This window comes from Oncorhynchus gorbuscha, linkage group LG22 (genome assembly GCF_021184085.1).
Source record: "Oncorhynchus gorbuscha isolate QuinsamMale2020 ecotype Even-year linkage group LG22, OgorEven_v1.0, whole genome shotgun sequence".
Lineage (NCBI taxonomy): Eukaryota > Metazoa > Chordata > Actinopteri > Salmoniformes > Salmonidae > Oncorhynchus > Oncorhynchus gorbuscha.
In genome coordinates this window covers 52,318,774-52,339,098 of record NC_060194.1, presented here as the reverse complement: position 1 = coordinate 52,339,098, position 20,325 = coordinate 52,318,774, and the positions used below count along the sequence as shown (strand labels likewise).

General features: G+C 38.3%; 1 long non-coding RNA gene across 1 annotated transcript; it reads left to right on the top strand.

The window, feature by feature from the left end:
- The first annotated feature begins 11,058 nt into the window (after nucleotides 1–11,058).
- LOC124010077 lies at nucleotides 11,059–19,406 on the top strand. The gene is made up of 2 exons (XR_006834358.1): nucleotides 11,059–11,326; nucleotides 17,471–19,406. It is a non-coding gene; the product is annotated as an uncharacterized LOC124010077 (long non-coding RNA).
- The last annotated feature ends 919 nt before the right edge of the window (nucleotides 19,407–20,325 follow it).

Sequence of the window (20,325 nt, the reverse complement as noted above, 5' to 3'; positions counted from 1 at the left end):
ATGACAGATCAGCTAGATCTACTGTCTCTATTATATTATGAGAGACCAGCTAGATCTACTGTCTCTATTATATTATGACATACCAGATATATCTACTGTCTCTATTATATTATGACAGAGCAGCTAGCTCTTCTGTCTCTGTGTCTCTTATATTATGACAGACCAGCTAGATCTACTGTCTCTATTATATTATGACAGACCAGCTAGATCTACTGTCTCTATTATATTATGACAGACCAGATATAGCTACTGTCTCTATTATTTTATGACAGACCAGCTAGATCTACTGTCTCTATTAAATTATGAAGACCAGCTAGATCTACTGTCTCTTTTATATTATGACAGACCAGCTAGATCTACTGTCTCTATTATATTATGACAGACCAGCTAGATCTGCTGTCTCTATTATATTATGACAGACCAGCTAGATCTACTGTCTCTATTATAATGTAACAGACCAGCTAGATCTACTGTCTCTATTATATTATAACAGACCAGCTAGATCTACTGTCTCTATTATATTATGACAGACCAGCTAGATCTACTGTCTCTATTATATTATGACAGACCAGCTAGATCTACTGTCTCTATTATATTATGACAGACCAGCTAGATCTACTGTCTCTATTATATTATGACAGACCAGCTAGATCTACTGTCTCTATTAAATTATGACAGACCAGCTAGATCTACTGTCTCTATTATATTATGACAGACCAGCTAGATCTACTGTCTCTATTATATTATGACAGACCAGCTAGATCTACTGTCTCTATTATATTATGACAGACCAGCTAGATCTACTGTCTCTATTATATTATGACAGACCAGCTAGATCTACTGTCTCTATTATATTATGACAGACCAGCTAGATCTACTGTCTCTATTAAATTATGACAGACCAGCTAGATCTACTGTCTCTATTATATTATGACAGACCAGCTAGATCTACTGTCTCTATTATATTATGACAGACCAGCTAGATCTACTGTCTCTATTATATTATGACAGACCAGCTAGATCTACTGTCTCTATTATATTATGACAGACCAGCTAGATCTACTGTCTCTATTATTATGACAGACCAGCTAGATCTACTGTCTCTATTAAATTATGACAGACCAGCTAGATCTACTGTCTCTATTATATTATGACAGACCAGCTAGATCTACTGTCTCTATTATATTATGACAGACCAGCTAGATCTACTGTCTCTATTATATTATGACAGACCAGCTAGATCTACTGTCTCTATTATATTATGACAGACCAGCTAGATCTACTGTCTCTATTATATTATGACAGACCAGCTAGATCTACTGTCTCTATTATATATGACAGACCAGCTAGATCTACTGTCTCTATTATATTATGACAGACCAGCTAGATCTACTGTCTCTATTAATATTATGACAGACCAGCTAGATCTACTGTCTCTATTATATAATGTAACAGACCAGCTAGATCTACTGTCTCTATTATAATTATGACAGAGCAGCTAGATCCACTTTCTCTATTAAATTATGACAGACCAGCTAAATCTACTGTCTCTATTATAATATGACAGACCAGCAAGATCTACTATCTCTGACAGACCAGCTAGATCTACTGTCTCTATTATAATTATGACAGACCAGCTAGATCTACTGTCTCTATTATATTATGACAGACCAGCTAGATCTACTGTCTCTATTATATTATGACAGACCAGCTAGATCTACTGTCTCTATTATAATATGACAGAAAAGCTAGATCTACTGTCTCTATTATATTATGACAGACCAGCTAGATCTACTGTCTCTATTATATTATGACAGACCAGCTAGATCTACTGTCTCTATTATATTATGACAGACCAGCTAGATCTACTGTCTCTATTATATTATGACAGACCAGCTAGATCTACTGTCTCTATTATATTATGACAGACCAGCTAGATCTACTGTCTCTATTATATTATGACAGACCAGCTAGATCTACTGTCTCTATTATAATATGACAGACCAGCTAGATCTTCTGTCTCTGTCTCTATTATATTATGACAGACCAGCTAGATCTACTGTCTCTATTATATTATGACAGACCAGCTAGATCTACTGTCTCTATTATATTATGACAGACCAGATAGATCTACTGTCTCTATTATATTATGACAGACCAGCTAGATCTACTGTCTCTATTAAATTATGACAGACCAGCTAGATCTACTGTCTCTATTATATTATGACAGACCAGCTAGATCTACTGTCTCTATTATATTATGACAGACCAGCTAGATCTACTGTCTCTATTATATTATGACAGACCAGCTAGATCTACTGTCTCTATTATAATGTAACAGACCAGCTAGATCTACTGTCTCTATTATATTATGACAGACCAGCTAGATCTACTCTCTATTATATTATGACAGACCAGCTAGATCTACTGTCTCTATTATATTATGACAGACCAGCTAGATCTACTGTCTCTATTAAATTATGACAGACCAGCTAGATCTACTGTCTCTATTATATTATGACAGACCAGCTAGATCTACTGTCTCTATTATATTATGACAGACCAGCTAGATCTACTGTCTCTATTATATTATGACAGACCAGCTAGATCTACTGTCTCTATTATATTATGACAGACCAGCTAGATCTACTGTCTCTATTTATTATGACAGACCAGCTAGATCTACTGTCTCTATTATATTATGACACAGACCAGCTAGATCTACTGTCTCTATTATATTATGACAGACCAGCTAGATCTACTGTCTCTATTATATTATGACAGACCAGCTATATCTACTGTCTCTATTATAATTATGACAGACCAGCTAGATCTACTGTCTCTATTATATTATGACAGACCAGCTAGATCTACTGTCTCTATTATATTATGACAGCCAGCTAGATCTACTGTCTCTATTATATTATGACAGACCAGCTAGATCTACTGTCTCTATTATATTATGACAGACCAGCTAGATCTACTGTCTCTATTATATTATGACAGACCAGCTAGATCTACTGTCTCTATTATATTATGACAGACCAGCTAGATCTACTGTCTCTATTATATTATGACAGACCAGCTAGATCTACTGTCTCTATTATATTATGACAGACCAGCTAGATCTACTGTCTCTATTCTATTATGACAGACCAGCTAGATACTGTCTCTATTATATTATGACAGACCAGCTAGATATACTGTCTCTATTATATTATGACAGACCAGCTAGATCTACTGTCTCTATTATATTATGACAGACCAGCTAGATCTACTGTCTCTATTATATTATGACAGACCAGCTAGATCTACTGTCTCTATTATATTATGACAGACCAGCTAGATCTACTGTCTCTATTATATTATGACAGACCAGCTAGATCTACTGTCTCTATTATATTATGACAGACCAGCTAGATCTACTGTCTCTATTATATTATGACAGACCAGCTAGATCTACTGTCTCTATTATATTATGACAGACCAGCTAGATCTACTGTCTCTATTATATTATGACAGACCAGCTAGATCTACTGTCTCTATTATATTATGACAGACCAGCTAGATCTACTGTCTCTATTATATTATGACAGACCAGCTAGATCTGCTGTCTCTATTATATTATGACAGACCAGCTAGATCTACTGTCTCTATTATAATATGACAGACCAGCTAGATCTACTGTCTCTATTATATTATGACAGACCAGCTAGATCTACTGTCTCTATTATATTATGACAGACCAGCTAGATCTACTGTCTCTATTATATTATGACAGACCAGCTAGATCTACTGTCTCTATTATATTATGACAGACCAGCTAGATCTACTGTCTCTATTATATTATGACAGACCAGCTAGATCTACTGTCTCTATTATATTATGACAGACCAGCTAGATCTACTGTCTCTATTATATTATGACAGACCAGCTAGATCTACTGTCTCTATTATATTATGACAGACCAGCTAGATCTACTGTCTATATTATGACAGACCATTATACTGTCTCTATTATATTATGACAGACCAGCTAGATCTACTGTCTCTATTATATTATGACAGACCAGCTAGATCTACTGTCTCTATTATATTATGACAGACCAGCTAGATCTACTGTCTCTATGACAGACCAGCTCTCTATTATATTATGACAGACCAGCTAGATCTACTGTCTCTATTATATTATGACAGACCAGCTAGATCTACTGTCTCTATTATAATATGACAGACCAGCTAGATCTACTGTCTCTATTATATTATGACAGACCAGCTAGATCTACTGTCTCTATTATATTATGACAGACCAGCTAGATCTACTGTCTCTATTATATTATGACAGACCAGCTAGATCTACTGTCTCTATTATATTATGACAGACCAGCTAGATCTACTGTCTCTATTATATTATGACAGACCAGCTAGATCTACTGTCTCTATTATATTATGACAGACCAGCTAGATCTACTGTCTCTATTAAATTATGACAGACCAGCTAGATCTACTGTCTCTATTATATTATGACAGACCAGCTAGATCTACTGTCTCTATTATATTATGACAGACCAGCTAGATCCTGTCTCTATTTATTATGACAGACCAGCTAGATCTACTGTCTCTATTTATATTATGACAGACCAGCTAGATCTACTGTCTCTATTATATTATGACAGACCAGCTAGATCTGCTGTCTCTATTATATTATGACAGACCAGCTAGATCTACTGTCTCTATTATATTATGACAGACCAGCTAGACATACTGTCTCTATTATATTATGACAGACCAGCTAGATCTACTGTCTCTATTATATTATGACAGACCAGCTAGATCTACTGTCTCTATTATATTATGACAGACCAGCTAGATCATACTGTCTCTATTATAATATGACAGACCAGCTAGATCTACTGTCTCTATTAATATTATGACAGACCAGCTAGATCTACTGTCTCTATTATATTATGACAGACCAGCTAGATCTACTATTATCTATGACAGACCAGCTAAATCTACTGTCTCTATTATATTATGACAGACCAGCTAGATCTACTGTCTCTATTATATTATGACAGACCAGCTAGATCTACTGTCTCTATTATATTATGACAGACCAGCTAGATCTACTGTCTCTATTATAATATGACAGACCAGCTAGATCTACTGTCTCTATTATATTATGACAGACCAGCTAGATCTACTGTCTCTATTATATTATGACAGACCAGCTAGATCTACTGTCTCTATTATATTATGACAGACCAGCTAGATCTACTGTCTCTATTATATTATGACAGACCAGCTAGATCTACTGTCTCTATATTATATTATGACAGACCAGCTAGATCTACTGTCTCTATTATATTATGACATACCAGATATATCTACTGTCTCTATTATATTATGACAGAGCAGCTAGCTCTTCTGTCTCTGTGTCTCTTATATTATGACAGACCAGCTAGATCTACTGTCTCTATTATATTATGACAGACCAGCTAGATCTACTGTCTCTATTATATTATGACAGACAGACCAGCTAGATCTACTGTCTCTATTATATTATGACAGACCAGCTAGATCTACTGTCTCTATTAATATTATGACAGACCAGCTAGATCTACTGTCTCTTTTATATTATGACAGACCAGCTAGATCTACTGTCTCTATTATATTATGACAGACCAGCTAGATCTACTGTCTCTATTATATTATGACAGACCAGCTAGATCTACTGTCTCTATTATATTATGACAGACCAGCTAGATCTACTGTCTCTATTATATTATGACAGACCAGCTAGATCTACTGTCTCTATTATATTATGACAGACCAGCTAGATCTACTGTCTCTATTATATTATGACAGACCAGCTAGATCTACTGTCTCTATTATATTATGACAGACCAGCTAGATCTACTGTCTCTATTATATTATGACAGACCAGCTAGATCTACTGTCTCTATTATATTATGACAGACCAGCTAGATCTACTGTCTCTATTATATTATGACAGACCATTATATAGCTATCTACTGTCTCTATTATATTATGACAGACCAGCTAGATCTACTGTCTCTATTATATTATGACAGACCAGCTAGATCTACTGTCTCTTTTATATTATGACAGACCAGCTAGATCTACTGTCTCTATTATATTATGACAGACCAGCTAGATCTACTGTCTCTATTATATTATGACAGACCAGCTAGATCTACTGTCTCTATTGTAATTATGACAGACCAGCTAGATCTACTGTCTCTATTATATTATGACAGACCAGCTAGATCTACTGTCTCTATTATATTATGACAGACCAGCTAGATCTACTGTCTCTATTATATTATGACAGACCAGCTAGATCTACTGTCTCTATTATATTATGACAGACCAGCTAGATCTACTGTCTCTATTATATTATGACAGACCAGCTAGATCTACTGTCTCTATTATATTATGACAGACCAGCTAGATCTACTGTCTCTATTATGACAGACCAGCTCTCTATTATATTATGACAGACCAGCTAGATCTACTGTCTCTATTATATTATGACAGACCAGCTAGATCTACTGTCTCTATTATATTATGACAGACCAGCTAGATCTACTGTCTCTATTATATTATGACAGACCAGCTAGATCTACTGTCTCTATTATATTATGACAGACCAGCTAGATCTACTGTCTCTGTCTCTATTATATTATGACAGACCAGCTAGATCTACTGTCTCTATTATATTATGACAGACCAGCTAGATCTACTGTCTCTGTCTCTATTATATTATGACAGACCAGCTAGATCTACTGTCTCTATTATATTATGACAGACCAGCTAGATCTACTGTCTCTATTATATTATGACAGACCAGCTAGATCTACTGTCTCTATTATATTATGACAGACCAGCTAGATCTACTGTCTCTATTAAATTATGACAGACCAGCTAGATCTACTGTCTCTTTTATATTATGACAGACCAGCTAGATCTACTGTCTCTATTATATTATGACAGACCAGCTAGATCTACTGTCTCTATTATATTATGACAGACCAGCTAGATCTACTGTCTCTATTATAATTATGACAGACCAGCTAGATCTACTGTCTCTATTATATTATGACAGACCAGCTAGATCTACTGTCTCTGTCTCTATTATATTATGACAGACCAGCTAGATCTACTGTCTCTATTATATTATGACAGACCAGCTAGATCTACTGTCTCTATTATATTATGACAGACCAGCTAGATCTACTGTCTCTATTATATTATGACAGACCAGCTAGATCTACTGTCTCTATTATATTATGACAGACCAGCTAGATCTACTGTCTCTATTATATTATGACAGACCAGCTAGATCTACTGTCTCTATTAAATTATGACAGACCAGCTAAATCTACTGTCTCTATTATATTATGACAGACCAGCTAGATCTACTGTCTCTATTATATTATGACAGACCAGCTAGATCTACTGTCTCTATTATATTATGACAGACCAGCTAGATCTACTGTCTCTATTATATTATGACAGACCAGCTAGATCTACTGTCTCTATTATATTATGACAGACCAGCTAGATCTACTGTCTCTATTATATTATGACAGACCAGCTAGATCTACTGTCTCTATTAAATTATGACAGACCAGCTAAATCTACTGTCTCTATTGTCTCTATTATATTATGACAGACCAGCTAGATCTACTGTCTCTATTATATTATGACAGACCAGCTAGATCTACTGTCTCTATTATATTATGACAGACCAGCTAGATCTACTGTCTCTATTATATTATGACAGACCAGCTAGATCTACTGTCTCTATTATATTATGACAGACCAGCTAGATCTACTGTCTCTATTATATTATGACAGACCAGCTAGATCTACTGTCTCTATTATATTATGACAGACCAGCTAAATCTACTGTCTCCATTATATTATGACAGACCAGCTAGATCTACTGTCTCTATTGTATTATGACAGACCAGCTAGATCGACTGTCTCCATTATATTATGACAGACCAGCTAGATCTACTGTCTCTATTGTATTATGACAGACCAGCTAGATCCACTGTCTCAATTATAATGTAACAGACCATCTAGACATACTGTCTCTATTATAATATGACAGAAAAGCTAGATCTACTGTCTCTATTAAATTATGACAGACCAGCTAGATCTACTGTCTCTATAATAATGTAACAGACCAGCTAGACATACTGTCTCTATTATATTATGACAGACCAGCTAGATCTACTGTCTCTATTAAATTATGACAGACCAGCTAAATCTACTGTCTCTATTATAATATGACAGACCAGCAAGATCTACTATCTCTGACAGACCAGCTAAATCTACTGTCTCTATTATAACATGACAAACCAGCCTTATCTACTGGCTCTATTATACTATGACAGACCAGCTAGATCTACTGTCTCTATTATATTATGACAGACCAGCTAGATCTACTGTCTCTATTATATTATGACAGACCAGCTAGATCTACTGTCTCTATTATATTATGACAGACCAGCTAGATCTACTGTCTCTATTATATTATGACAGACCAGCTAGATTGTCTCTACTGTCTCTATTATAATATGACAGACCAGCTAGATCTACTGTCTCTATTATATTATGACAGACCAGCTAGATCTACTGTCTCTATTATATTATGACAGACCAGCTAGATCTACTGTCTCTATTATATTATGACAGACCAGATAGATCTACTGTCTCTATTATATTATGACAGACCAGCTAGATCTCTTCTGTCTCTGTGATCTCTATTATATTATGACAGACCAGCTAGATCTACTGTCTCTATTATATTATGACAGACCAGCTAGATCTACTGTCTCTATTATATTATGACAGACCAGATATAGCTACTGTCTCTATTATTTTATGACAGACCAGCTAGATCTACTGTCTCTATTAAATTATGAAGACCAGCTAGATCTACTGTCTCTATTATATTATGACAGACCAGCTAGATCTACTGTCTCTATTATATTATGACAGACCAGCTAGATCTACTGTCTCTATTATATTATGACAGACCAGCTAGATCTACTGTCTCTATTATAATGTAACAGACCAGCTAGATCTACTGTCTATTTTATATTATGACAGACCAGCTAGATCTACTGTCTCTATTATATTATGACAGACCAGATATAGCTACTGTCTCTATTATTTTATGACAGACCAGCTAGATCTACTGTCTCTATTATATTATGACAGACCAGCTAGATCTACTGTCTCTATTATATTATGACAGACCAGCTAGATCTACTGTCTCTATTATATTATGACAGACCAGCTAGATCTACTGTCTCTATTATATTATGACAGACCAGCTAGATCTACTGTCTCTATTATATTATGACAGAAAAACTAGATATACTGTCTCTATTAAATAATGAAGACCAGCTAGATATACTGTCTCTTTTATATTATGACAGACGAGCTAGATCCACTCTCTGTATTATATTATGACACACCAGCTATATCTGCTATCTCTACTATATTTTGACAGACCAGCTATATCCACTGTCTATTTCATTATGACAGACCAGCTGGATCTACTGTCTCCATTGTATTCTGACAGACCAGCTAGATCTGCTATCTCTATTACATTATGAGAGACCAGCTATATCTACTGTATCTATTATATTATGACAGACCAGCTAGATCTACTGTCTATTTTATATTATGACAGACCAGCTAGATCTGCTGTCTCTCTTATATTATGACAGACCAGCTAGATCCACACTCTATTATATTATGACAGACCAGATATATCTACTGTCTCTATTATATTATGACAGACCTGATATATCTACTGTCTCTATTATATTATGACACACCAGCTAGATCTGCTATCTCTACTATATTTTGACAGACCAGCTATATCCACTGTCTATTACATTATGACAGACCAGCTAGATCTACTGTCTCTATTATATTATGACAGACCAGCTAGATCTACTGTCTCTATTATAATATGACAGAAAAGCTAGATCTACTGTCTCTATTAAATTATGACAGACCAGCTAGATCTACTCTCTTTATTATATTATGACCACCAGCTAGATCTACTGGCTCTATTATATTATGACAGAGCAGCTAGATCCACTATCTCTGTTGTATTATGACTCACCAGCTAGATCTACTGGCTCTATTAAATTATGACAGACCAGCTAGATCTACTCTCTATTATATTATGACAGACCAGCTAAATCTACTGTTTCTATTATATTATGACAGACCAGCTAGATCTACTGTCTCTTTTATATTATGACAGACCAGCTAGATCTACTGTCTCTTTGTCTCTTATATTATGACAGACCAGCTAGATCCACTGTCTCTATTATATTATGACAGACCAGCTAGATCTACTGTCTCTATTAAATTATGACAGACCAGCTAAATCTACTGTCTCTATTAAATTATGACAGACCAGCTAGATCTACTGTCTCTATTGTATTATGACAGACCAGCTAGATCTACTGTCTCTATTAAGTTGTGACAGAAGCAGCTAGATCTACTGTCTCTATTATAATGTAACAGACCAGCTAAATCTACTGTCTCTATTAAATTATGAAGACCAGATAGATCTACTGTCTCTATTAAATTATGAAGACCAGCTAGATCTACTGTATCTATTATATTATGACAGACCAGCTAGATCTACTGTCTCTTTTATATTATGACAGACCAGCTAGATCTGCTGTCTCTCTTATATTATGACATACCAGCTAGATCTACTGTTTCGGTGTCTCTATTATATTATGACAGAAGAGCTAGATCTAATGTATCTATTATATTATGACAGACCAGATATATCTACTATCTTTTGGCAAAAACCGAAAAGGATCTGCACACTCCCTCTACATGGGAAGACAACTCTGCTGCAGGATATCCAGGGGACCTCATGGAACCATGGAATACACCTACTGATACTGGACACCAGGGGGAGACAGAGGAGACACCAATCATAGACTTGGGCGTCACTACTCTGTGACTTAGACTTAGAGGGGGAATCTGCTCTGTGAACCTGAAACTTAGTCTGTGAAAAACAGGGGTCTTGACACTTCTTTCTCACAGACAAAGCGGCATTCGCACAGTGACACATCAGGTCCAGTAGTGATTAACATTTTAAAGAAACAGCCAAATACCAGCCATAGTAATATTGAGTCTATACACAAAGTTGGAAGTGAATAGTGGTAAGGGATTGGAATTCAGGATCTAGTATTAGTACGGAGAGAATACCAATCACGGGAAAGTGACCAAGGGGCTGAGCATTTAAGGTAATTTAACTATTTTTGCTATTTAGTCAATATTGTTAGAAGTGTTAACGCATTTAAAGTTTTGCAATATTATCTGGCATAGCTTAAAGCATTAAGGATTGATTGAGCATTATTGATGTATTGAGAAACTGTAGAACCATTGAATTGTAATGATGTGTATAAGACAAAAAACAGAGTGACTTAATAAAAGCTTGAAAATTTGATAACTAGGCCAGATTAACGATCTGGAGAGCAAACGCCTTTAACACTCTCACTGAACAGAAAGTGACCCTGGTTATAGGTTAAAGTGATTGCCCTAAAGAATATTTCATTGTGTGGACAATAATATATTTTTAGGAGAGTCAAAACATATACCAATACTAGTTTCCAAGTGACTACTAGCTGACGAGCATAATAGGCAGGTCTACCGAGCACTTGGAACAGGTGAAAATGAATTATAAAATGATTAAGAAACACCAGTCTCTATTCAAAGTGTATAACTAATTTGAAATTGTATTATTTCCTTGGGAAAGTAAAGCTAACAGTGCGTAAGTGTCACTATGCGCGTTGTATGAGAAACTAGAAAATACTATAGAGTTTATAACTAAATAGGAAATCAATACAAACCCCATGGTGAAGATATGGCAACAGGAGGGAATTATTTTTAACTCCGTCAAGGCAGGCAGACCTCGTAGTCATACGAAATTGGGTTCTAATAAAAGTCATCCCAGAAGAAGAAGGGGGACCAGAAGATGTAAGTGTGTATTGTGGCAAAGTGGCCTTCTATGTACAGCCCTGGAACCCCATGGCAATGGCCCTGCTACAAGATGGGACTCCAACGAATCTAGGAGACACTAGTGTAATGTTGAGAGCCATGCAGGGAGACTAATGTTAGGTATTTAGGACATATTTTAAGCCAACAGGGCAGAAAAAAAGATGAAGGTAGAAAAATTGTGATTTTATACGCATTACATTTAATTATGAAAATAAATAATTAAGTTCTTAGGTATAATAAAGTACTGTATATAATGGATCCCATACTACGCAACATATATACAAATATTGATGAGACTGAGTTAAGATTAACCCAGGTTATTGTTAGATAAAATACAGTGGACTCCTGAAAGAGAGATTTCATTAGTAGAGAAAAACATATGCTATGTTTAGCAGTGTTTTGGCCTTATCTAATCATTTGAAGGTTTGTCTTTAAATAGTAGGAAGATGGCAAGAATATATGGCATCTGTTGTGACAAAGAGTCATTGAGAGTATCTGGTTAATTAAGTTGAACTATATAATTTCTTATAGGTTGCTACATACATACATGCATACATTTGAGTTCTATAAAATTAATTAGTGCAAACAGGGACACAGTGAGACAGTCAGTCAATATTTGAAAACAGAAACCATATCTGGAACTGACAGTATTAGCTGCGGCAACAGGAAGCAGATGCAGAAGCAAAAAAGGCCGGTTTTAAACCACAGCCATTAAAAGCAGCAGTTAAGAGGAAGTTAAACATAGACATAACTACATTGAAAGAGCTGAGATAGATAGTGACCCATGTGCAAATGTATTAGGTCAGTTAGACGCTGACACAGGAGTGGGACTTTACATGGATGTAAATAATGCAAAGAGTGGACACCTCAGGGTAAAATGTCAGGATGGACTTTAAAAATATATGAAAATAATAAACCACTTCGGGATAAATATGCTACAAGGAGAAGAAAATCTCCTCATCTTATCGGACGTTAAATAATTATAAGTAAAGGGAGCCATTTTTTGTTCCAGACCAAATAGAGAGAGTCAGAACAGAAACGGCCTTAACAGAGAACATTTTAATTGAATAATAGAAAAGCTAGGTAAGAGAAAAATATAGCAGTTTAAAAAGGATTGTGGAACCCTGGGACCAGAGTTCGCACATAAAATAATTGGAGGAGTACATAAGCCAGGGAAGCAATGCAAAATAGCCAGACACAAAAGGGTTAGGGTCAGGGTTATGGTTAGGGTTAGGGTTAGGGTCAGGGTCAGGGTCAGGGTTAGGTTAGGGGTTATAGGGTTAGGGTTAGGTTAGGGGTTATAGGGTTAGGGTCAGGGTTAGGGTTAGGGTTAGGGTTAGGGGTTATAGGGTTAGGGTCAGGGTTAGGGTTAGGGTTAGGGTCAGGGTCAGGGTTAGGTTAGGGGTTATAGGGTTAGGGTTAGGTTAGGGGTTATAGGGTTAGGGTTAGGGTTAGGGTTAGGGTTAGGGTCAGGGTCAGGGTTAGGGTTAGGGGTTATAGGGTTAGGTTTAGGGTTAGGGTCAGGGTCAGGGTTAGGGTTAGGTTAGGGGTTATAGGGTTAGGGGTTATAGGGTTAGGGTTAGGGTCAGGGTTAGGGTTAGGGTCAGGGTCAGGAATGAAACTAAACCTAACGAAGAGCCAGATAGGCAGGAAGGAAGTAAGCTTTCTCGGGTTCAAAATAAGTGACGGAATAACAGCCAGCAAAGGGTACTTAGAAAAAGTACAGGAAATGGTGAAACCACAGACAGTGAACGAGATGCAGCAAAGCCTGGGGAACCTGAGTTATATTAGAAGTCATATACCAGGGTATAGCAGAGTACCAAAACACTGCTATAAATGTATCACAAGACGAGAGGATCAGATGGACTATCCCATAAGCAGTTTGGAAGTTCTTGGGAAAAACTCAAGGATATGGCCGGCCAAGCACAAACAAATGAGCCAAGGAACCCAGATCTACCCCTATGGATTTGTATAAAGTTAAAAGGCGAGGAGGGAGATAGGGATGGATACCTATGGGTATCCAATGAAGGGTCAGAAAGGACTGTGAAATGTTATAACTAACAAACTCATTGTTTGCTGTGAAATACAGTTCAGAAGGGGCAAAAATTGCTCTATTATAAATGTATTGGAATAAAATAGTAGCCTTAGCTCAAGGACAGCTAATAATAATTAAAGACAATGAATTAAATAAGTTATGGGCCACAAATAACACCAAAAAGATGCTAAGGGTAACAAGCACCACCTGGGACAAATGGAGAAATGTAGTGGGGACAAAAGGAGTGATCTTTGTAGCCGATAAAGGTTGGGATCTGGAAGATGAATCCCCAAAATGGGACAGAAAGAAACATAAAAAACCCACAGAAAAGCCTAGGGACATAGTTGGTAGTGAATACCTAGGGACATAGTTGGTAGTGAATACCTAGGGACATAGTTGGTAGTGAATACCTAGGGACATAGTTGGTAGTGAATACCTAGGGACATAGTTGGTAGTGAATACCTAGGGACATAGTTGGTAGTGAATACCTAGGGACATAGTTGGTAGTGAATATCTAGGGACATAGTTGGTAGTGAATACCTAGGGACATAGTTGGTAGTGAATACCTAGGGACATAGTTGGTAGTGAATACCTAGGGACATAGTTGTGTTCACAGATGGTAGTGAAAAAACGGAAAAGACAAGATGGGGCTTTATTGTAAAAAATAACGCCACGGGGGACACCCTGACCAAACAAAGTCGAACAATCATAGGAACAGTCCAGAAAGCAGAAGTGATGGCAGTACTGGAAGCACTCCTACACTGCATAGTGTAAAAAGGATTGAAGTAGTAACGGATAGTTATTATTGTGCACAAGCCATGACCTCAGACAAAAAGATTTGGCAAAATAACGGGTACAGAGGTGCCAAAAATAAGCCAATTCAATATGAGGGAGAATGGAGGAAAATCCATGAGTTAATGGATGAAATGGACATAGTGGTAAGTCACCAAAAGGCTCACACTGCCGATTCAGCAGGGGCAGAAGCACCAACTAGGCAATAGAGAGGTAGATGAACTAGTTCAGATGGGAAGAATAGTTCTCTATAAATGAGAAAAAGACAAACTGATAGCACTCCATGAGGATTGGGGCCACTTGGGGTCCCGAATATTCATGAAAAGACTAACAGACGAGGGCCTTTTCTATACTAGAGAAGAAGTACTACAGATATGCACGAGATGCATCATATGCCAAGAACAAAAGGTTAGTAACCGAGGCAAGATAGCAGGTCAACACATTAAGTGCACCACACCATGGAAGCAAATAGCATTAGACACTATGGGCCCTATGAAGGTGGCCACCTCATTAGGGCACAGGTACGCTATAGTAGCTACAGGATACTCAATAGCATTAGATACTATGGGTCCTATGAAGGTGGCCACCTCATTAGGGCACAGGTACGCTATAGTAGCGGTGTGTATGGCTACAGGATACTCAATAGCATTAGACACTATGGGCCCTATGAAGGTGGCCACCTCATTAGGGCACAGGTACGCTATAGTAGCTACAGGATACTCAATAGTGCTCACATCAAATTCATCCAATGCGGTGCCAGTATAGAAAATGCTTAATTAACCTTCTAACCCTTGCTCTAGGTCCTTTCCCATCCATTAGAACCGATAATGGAAGACAGTATAAGAATAAGAAGGAGGAGTGGTGTGTGGACCATGGGGTCACACATACAAGCAGCTGAAAAAGCAGAAGTAAGACAAAAGCAAAGATCAGGCAGACAGAGTGAAAGGGAGCTAGGGACAGAGTCATGATAAATTGTGGGCGATGTGGGAGACTAGCCCCCGGAGAATTAGCACAGGAAGGCGTACATGGGGTTAGTCCTATCTGGAACCACATGGCTATGCGAGGATTGTTATGAACCTCATGAGGAGTATCTGATAGAAAGAATAGGTGAAGAGCAGTACTTTGGAGCAGTTACATCCTGGTTAACATAAAAGCCACAGCAGGGAGATGTAGAGTAGCGATAGGAAGAAAATAAAATAGTAGACTTTAAAGATAGTAGCAAATGGCCATTTCGGTCAGCGAATTGGGAATATGGATCACAACCTCTTGTGATGAAAAATTTAAGGACAACAATGGAAATAGACACAAGGAGAGAGCCCCAAGTTATGCTAGGGGAGTTGAAGAAATTTTAGACCAAAGAGGACTTTGAAGTCCTGGAGAAACATCAGTGCTACATGACGCGAGACGAGGACGGGTGGAGTGGCACGAGAGTACAGTCAGGAGGTTTGGCCTTAAGTGGAAGATGTTGGATTGCAACAAAGGGGCTTGCATGACCGACAACAGATGGGTAGAAATGATGTTAGGAGATATCTATAGGCCAAGGGCTAATAGACATGGAGTAAAGAGGAGATTAACTGAGGAAGTTGTACAGGCCCAGAAAGGGACAGAGAGGCAAGCAAAGGAGCCGGTTTTCCTTATTGAAGAAAGTAAGGAAGAACATGGAGAGGGAACAGGTTTGAGGATAAGGAGGCTAAGAAGGTATACCCCAAGGCACAGACAGGGTAATCAGAGATTGAGGAAAGAAAGGGAGGAAAGAGAGAAAGAGAGAGGGAGGCAGTTAGTGAAAGGATGGTTTGGGTGTGGCTCAAAAGACAATGGACCTAGTGGGCTGCTAGACACAGGAGTTAGGAGGCAGACGGCACAGGGGCCAGCCTGGAGACCTATCTGGGCACTAAAGGCAACAGAGGAAAGACAATGGACCTAGTGGGCTGCTAGACGCAGGAGTTAGGAGGCAGACGGCACAGGGGCCAGCCTGGAGACCTATCTGGGCACTAAAGGCAACAGAGGAAAGACAATGGACCTAGTGGGCTGCTAGACGCAGGAGTTAGGAGGCAGACGGCACAGGGGCCAGCCTGGAGACCTATCTGGGCACTAAAGGCAACAGAGGAAAGACAATGGACCTAGTGGGCTGCTAGACACAGGAGTTAGGAGGCAGACGGCACAGGGGCCAGCCTGGAGACCTATCTGGGCACTAAAGGCAACAGAGGAAAGACAATGGACCTAGTGGGCTGCTAGACACAGGAGTTAGGAGGCAGACGGCACAGGGGCCAGCCTGGAGACCTATCTGGGCACTAAAGGCAACAGAGGAAAGACAAGGTAAAACCATACAAGGAGATGGATCAGAGCATAAAGGCGAGGGACCTAACTGGTCCAAAATTGCAGATCTTACTAGTTCAGTAGTAAGGTGTGAGGCAGCAGCAGGAGATCTGAGAAGGGAGCTGAAATACATTGGGAATGAACTTATAGGTACGGTAAACCCCAGAAGGGAGGAAGGGCAAGAAGAAGGCCAAGAAAGGCAGGCGACAATAACAAAATGGTCTAACCAATTTTCTCTGAATTATAGGAACCAGAAGCTTCAGAGGAAGAACAAATGTATGAGGAAACAAAGATCCTAGGAGGATGGTGTATGGCTAGGATGGAGACCTTCATTGAACATTGGCAAATAATGGATAGGCCTGAACTAAATGACTGTTGCGAGGGGCATATGTTGTGTTGGGAAGATACCAGGGAACTAGACCTATGTGGAGGGTGTGCATTTAGTGTAAAAGGGACTCTACATGGAAGGCTAAATTGGCGAGGGACAGATTTAGAGAGTGTATGTATAGGGTGTTTACAGGAGGCCAGAGATTGGCCCAAAATGAGAGTAATGGTAAAAAGAGGAATGGCATGGGAAGTTACCCATGACAAAGAAGAGGCAAGCTTAAGGGTGATGCACCAAGGAAGAGAGGTGGATTGGGACAGAACCACAGGGAGAATAGAATTAATGGGGCTAAACAATGAAGTATACACAGGATGGATCCAGCACCAGGGAAGGATGGAGTCAGTGGTGTGTCCAGTGTGATAAAATAACCCAGGGAAAGATTACCAGAGAAACTAGACATAGTAATGTACGTGAGGAATGCTTTTGCAAGAGCTGTTTTTATGATGCTACATGTAATAGGAATAGGTTGTGTATTTATCAGGAAGAAGAGGATGAGGAGTGGCCTCAAGATACGTCATATGCGAATGTTATGCTAAATGGGAGGTTGACAGCAAAGGGAGTGACTAATGATGGAAGGTATCTCAAAAGTAGATACGCTTTTAGTATGGAAGACAGTACAGATATTAGTTATAGGCTTGTACAAAATATAAATGGGCTAATGTTAGGGATTAGGTATAACGGACAAATAGTAAGCAGAGGGATAAAAAGACAGGAGTGCACAGATCCTGGAGAGAGTGGCAAAAACCGAAAAGGATCTGCACATTCCCTCTACATGGGAAGACAACTCTGCTGCAGGATATCCAGGGGACCTCATGGAACCATGGAATACACCTACTGATACTGGACACCAGGGGGAGACAGAGGAGACACCAATCATAGACTTGGGCGTCAGTACTCTGTGACTTAGACTTAGAGGGGGAATCAGAATGATGTAATACGATAGCTTTGAGTGTGCAGCATAACAGAGCTATGAGTGTGCAGTCTAACAGAGCTAACATTGTGCAGTGTGGTCCAGCACTTTGGGCACTTCCCACATAACAAGGTATATAAAGAGAGCAAAGCTCATAAGGAGGCATACATCTCACTGACATATGAGACAGACCTCATATGGAGAATCATCATAGGTAAATGTACTATCTCACTATACTCTTTTTGACAGACTAATACAATATTCAAGAGCTGGTTAAATTTAGCTTAAGTATGAATTAAATCACTAACTGCCTGGTTGAGCTCTGTGAACCTGAAACTGAGTCTCTGAAAAACAGGGATCTTGACACTTCTTGCTCACAGACAAAGCGGCATTCGCACAGTGACACATCAGGTCCAGTAGTGATTAACATTTTAAAGAAACAGCCAAATACCAGCCATAGTAATATTGAGTCTATACACAAAGTTGGAAGTGAATAGTGGTAAGGGATTGGAATTCAGGATCTAGTATTAGTACGGAGAGAATACCAATCACGGGAAAGTGACCAAGGGGCTGAGCATTTAAGGTAATTTAACTATTTTTGCTATTTAGTCAATATTGTTAGAAGTGTTAACGCATTTAAAGTTTTGCAATATTATCTGGCATAGCTTAAAGCATTAAGGATTGATTGAGCATTATTGTTGTATTGAGAAACTGTATTACCATTGAATTGTAATGATGTGTATAAGACAAAAAACAGAGTGACTTAATAAAAGCTTGAAACTTTGACAACTAGGCCAGATTAACGATCTGGAGAGCAAACGCCTCTGACACTCTCACTGAACAGAAAGTGACCCTGGTTATAGGTTAAAGTGATTGCACTAAAGAATATTTCATTGTGTGGACAATAATATATTTTTAGGAGAGTCAAAACATATATATTTTTATTTTTTATATATTTGTTTTATTTCACCTTTATTTAACCAGGTAGGCAAGTTGAGAACAAGTTCTCATTTACAATTGCGACCTGGCCAAGATAAAGCAAAGCATTTCGACAGATACAACGACACAGAGTTACACATGGAGTAAAACAAACATACAGTCAATAATACAGTATAAACAAGTCTATATACAATGTGAGCAAATTAGGTGAGAAGGGAGGTAAAGGCAAAAAAGGCCATGGTGGCAAAGTAAATACAATATAGCAAGTAAAACACTGGAATGGTAGTTTTGCAATGGAAGAATGTGCAAAGTAGAAATAAAAATAATGGGGTGCAAAGGAGCAAAATAAATGAATAAATTAAATACAGTTGGGAAAGAGGTAGTTGTTTGGGCTAAATTATAGGTGGGCTATGTACAGGTGCAGTAATCTGTAAGATGCTCTGACAGTTGGTGCTTAAAGCTAGTGAGGGAGATAAGTGTTTCCAGTTTCAGAGATTTTTGTAGTTCGTTCCAGTCATTGGCAGCAGAGAACTGGAAGGAGAGGCGGCCAAAGAAAGAATTGGTTTTGGGGGTGACTAGAGAGATATACCTGCTGGAGCGTGTGCTACAGGTGGGAGATGCTATGGTGACCAGCGAGCTGAGATAAGGGGGGACTTTACCTAGCAGGGTCTTGTAGATGACATGGAGCCAGTGGGTTTGGCGACGAGTATGAAGCGAGGGCCAGCCAACGAGAGCGTACAGGTCGCAATGGTGGGTCGTATATGGGGCTTTGTTGACAAAACGGATGGCACTGTGATAGACTGCATCCAATTAGTTGAGTAGAGTGTTGGAGGCTACTTTGTAAATGACATCGCCAAAGTCGAGGATT